This window comes from Arachis stenosperma, chromosome 6 (genome assembly GCF_014773155.1).
Source record: "Arachis stenosperma cultivar V10309 chromosome 6, arast.V10309.gnm1.PFL2, whole genome shotgun sequence".
Lineage (NCBI taxonomy): Eukaryota > Viridiplantae > Streptophyta > Magnoliopsida > Fabales > Fabaceae > Arachis > Arachis stenosperma.
The window spans coordinates 77,200,766-77,204,673 of record NC_080382.1 but is presented as its reverse complement, the minus strand read 5'-3'; the positions used below and the strand labels follow the sequence as shown (position 1 = coordinate 77,204,673).

The following is a 3,908-nucleotide window of genomic DNA, read 5'->3' as shown; positions in this document are numbered from 1 at the left end:
AAGAAAGAAGAGAAGAAGAAGAAAAAGAAAATATTGAGGAGAAGGGAGAGATGGTGTTTCAGCCAAGGTATAGAAGAGGGGGTTATGTTGTGTGAAAATGAAGTGGAATGGAGGGGTATATATAGGGAAAGGGGAGAGGGTAGGTTCGGCCATTTTAGGGTGGGTTTGGGTGGGAAAGATTTTTGAATTTTTGAGGTAGGTGGGGTTTATGGGAAAGAGTGGATGGATGTGAGTGGTGAATAGGTGATGGGGAAGAGAGATTGAGGTAATTGGTGAAGGGTTTTGGGAAATGTGATATAGGGGAGAATGTAAATAGGATTAGGAGGTAAGGTGGGAATATGTTAGGTGGGGATCCTGTGGGGTCCACAGATCCTGAGGTGATCCTGTGGGGTCCACAGATCCTGAGGTGTCAAGGAATTCCATCCCTGCACCAAATAGGCATGTAAAATGCCTTTGCATACCATTCTGACGTTTAAACGCCGAGGTGATGCACGTTCTGGGCGTTCAACGCCCATGTAAAGCATGTTCTGGGCGTTCAACGCCCATATGTAGCATGTTTCTGGCGTTGAACACCAGTTCCATGCTTGTTACTGGCGTTCAGCGCTAGCTTTTCTTAAGGCACATTCCTGGCGTTCAAATGCCAGAATGTTGCTTGTTTCTGGCGTTCAGTGCCAGATTCATGCTCTGTTCTGGCGTTGAACGCCAGCCAGATGCTCCTTACTGGCGTTGAACGCCAGTCTGTGCTTCCTCCAGGGTGTGATTTTTCTTCTGCTATTTTTGATTCTGTTTTTAATTTTTATATTTTTTTCATGACTCCACATGATCATGTACCTAATAAAACACAAAATAACAATAAAATAAAATAAAATAAAAATTAGATAAATAAAATTGGGCTGCCTCCCAACAAGCGCTTCTTTAATGTCAATAGCTTGACATTGGGCTCTCATGGAGCCACAAGGTGATCAGGTCAATGTTGTATAGTCCCAACACCAAACTTAGAGTTTGAATATGGGGTCTTAACACCAAACTTAGAGTTTGGTTGTGGCCTCCCAACACCAAACTTAGAATTTGACTGTGGGGGCTCTTCTTGACTCTTAACTGAGAGAAGCTCTTCATGCTTACTCTCTTTTGTCACAGAGGGATGGCCATGTGCCTTAAACACAAGGTAGTCCCCATTCAATTGAAGGACTAATTCACCTCTGTTGACATCTATCACAGCTCCTGCTGTGGCTAGGAAAGGTCTTCCAAGGATGATGCATTCATCCTTTTCCTTCCTAGTGTCTAAGATTATGAAATCAGCAGGGATGTAAAGGCCTTCAACCTTTACTAACACGTCCTCTACTATTCCATAAGCTTGTCTCAATGACTTGTCTGCCAATTGTAATAAGAACAAGGTAGGTTGTACCTCAATGATCCCCAGCTTCTCCATTACAGAGAGTGGCATAAGATTTATCCCTGACCCTAGATCACATAGAGCTTTTTCAAAGGTCATGGTGCCTATGGTACAAGGTATTAAGAACTTGCCAGGATCTTGTCTCTTTTGAGGTAAAATTTGCTGAATCCAGGTATCTAGTTCATTAATGAGCAAGGGAGGTTCACTTTCCCAAGTCTCATTACCAAATAACTTGGCATTCAGCTTCATGATAGCTCCTAAATATTGAGCAACTTGCTCTCCAGTCACATCTTCATCCTCATCAGAGGACGAATAGTCTTTAGAGCTCATGAATGGCAGAAGGAGATTTAACGGAATCTCTATGGTATCTATATGAGCCTCAGATTCCTTTGGATACTTAATAGGAAACTCCTTCTTGCTTGAGAGACGTCCCAGGAGGTCTTCCTCACTAGGATTTTCGTCCTCCTCCTCCCTTGTGCATTCGGCCATGTTGATTACATCAATGGCCTTGCACTCTCCTTTTGGATTCTCTTCTGTATTGCTTGGGAGAATACTGGGAGGAGTTTCAATGACTTTCTTACTCAGCTGGCCCACTTGTGCCTCCAGATTTCTGATGGAGGATCTTGTTTCACTCATGAAACTGAAAGTGGCCTTTGACAGATCAGAGACTAGATTGGCTAAATTAGAAGTGTTTTGTTCAGAATTCTCTGTCTGTTGCTGAGAAGATGATGGAAAAGGCTTGCTATTGCTCAGCCTATTGAGTCCACCATTGTTAAAGCCTTGTTGAGGCTTTTGTTGATCGTTCCATGAGAAATTTGGATGATTTCTCCATGATGAATTATAGGTGTTTCCATAAGGTTCACCCATGTAATTGACCTCTGCCATTGCAGGGTTCTTAGGATCATAAGCTTCTTCAGAAGCTGCCTCTTTAGTACTGTTGGATGCATTTTACCATCCATTCAGACTTTGAGAGATCATGTTGACTTGCTGAGTCAACACTTTGTTCTGAGCCAATATGGCATTCAGAGCATCAATCTCAAGAACTCCTTTCCTCTGAGGTGTCCCATTATTCACGAAATTCCTCTCAGAAGTGTACATAAATTGGTTATTTGCAACCATGTCAATGAGTTCTTGAGCTTCTGCAGGTGTTTTCTTTAGGTGAATTGATCCACCTGCAGAATGGTCCAATGACATTTTCAAAAATTCAGATAGGCCATAATAGAATATATCTAATATGGCCCATTTTGAAAACATGTCAGATGGACATCTTTTGGTCAGCTGCTTGTATCTTTCCCAAGCTTCATAGAGGGATTCACCATCTTTTTGTTTGAAGGTCTGAAAATCCACTCTAAGCTTGCTCAGCTTTTGAGGAGGAACGAATTTATCCAAGAAGGCTGTGACCAGCTTATCCCAAGAGTCCAGACTATCCTTAGGTTGTGAATCCAACCATATTCTAGCTCTGTCTCTTACAGCAAAAGGGAAAAGCATGAGTCTGTAGACTTCAGGATCAACTCCATTCATCTTAACAGTCTCACAAACCTGCAAGAACTCAGTTAAAAACTGGTAAGGATCTTTAGATGGAAGTCCATAAAACTTGCAGTTCTGTTGCATTAAAGCAACTAGTTGAGGCTTAAGCTCAAAATTATTGGCTCCAATGGCTGGAATGGAGATGCTTCTTCCATCAAATTTGGACATTGGCTTTGTGAAGTCACCGAGCATTCTCCTTGCATTATTATTATTTTCGGCTGCCATCTCCTTCTCTTGCTCTAATATTTCTGAAAGGTTACCTTTAGATTGTTATAATCTAGTTTCTCTGAGTTTTCTCTTCAGAGTCCTTTCAGGTTCAGGATCAATTTCAACAAGAGTGTCTTTTTCCTTGTTCCTGCTCATATGAAAGAGAAGAAAACAAGAAAAGAAGAGGAATCCTCTATGTCACAGTATAGAGATTCCTTTATGTTAGTAGAAGAAGAAAGGAGAGAAGAATGTAGAAGAGTGGGTTCGGATATTTAGATGGAGAAAGGTGAAAAGAAGTGTTAGTAATTAAATAATTAAATAGAATAAGTGAGAAGGGATAGAAAATTCGAAATTAATTTTAAAAAGGGGTTAGTAACTTTTGAAAATTAAAGATAAGATATAATTAAAATTGAAATTTAGAACAAAAAGAGTTTTTGAAAAAGAGGTGAGATATTTTCGAAAATCAGAGAGGGAAAAGTAGTTAGGTGGTTTTGAAAAAGATAAGAAACAAACAAAAAGTCAAATAGTTAGTTGAAAAAGATATTAAAATCAAATTTTAAAAAGATAAGAAGATAAGAAGTTAGATAAGATATTTTTAAAATCAAATTTTTGAAAAAGATAAAATTTTGAAAAGGATATGATAAAAATATAAGATAAGAAGATGTGATAAAAAGATATGTTTGAAAAAGATTTAATTTTTAAAATTAAAATTAATTACTTAACTAACAAGTAACTACAAGATATGATTCTAGAATTTAAAGATTGAACCTTTCTTAACAAG

General features: G+C 38.9%; 1 non-coding gene across 1 annotated transcript; it reads left to right on the top strand.

The window, feature by feature from the left end:
• The first annotated feature begins 2,645 nt into the window (after window positions 1–2,645).
• On the top strand, window positions 2,646–2,749 carry LOC130937744 (small nucleolar RNA R71). The gene has a single exon (XR_009068946.1). It is a non-coding gene; the product is annotated as a small nucleolar RNA R71 (small nucleolar RNA).
• The last annotated feature ends 1,159 nt before the right edge of the window (window positions 2,750–3,908 follow it).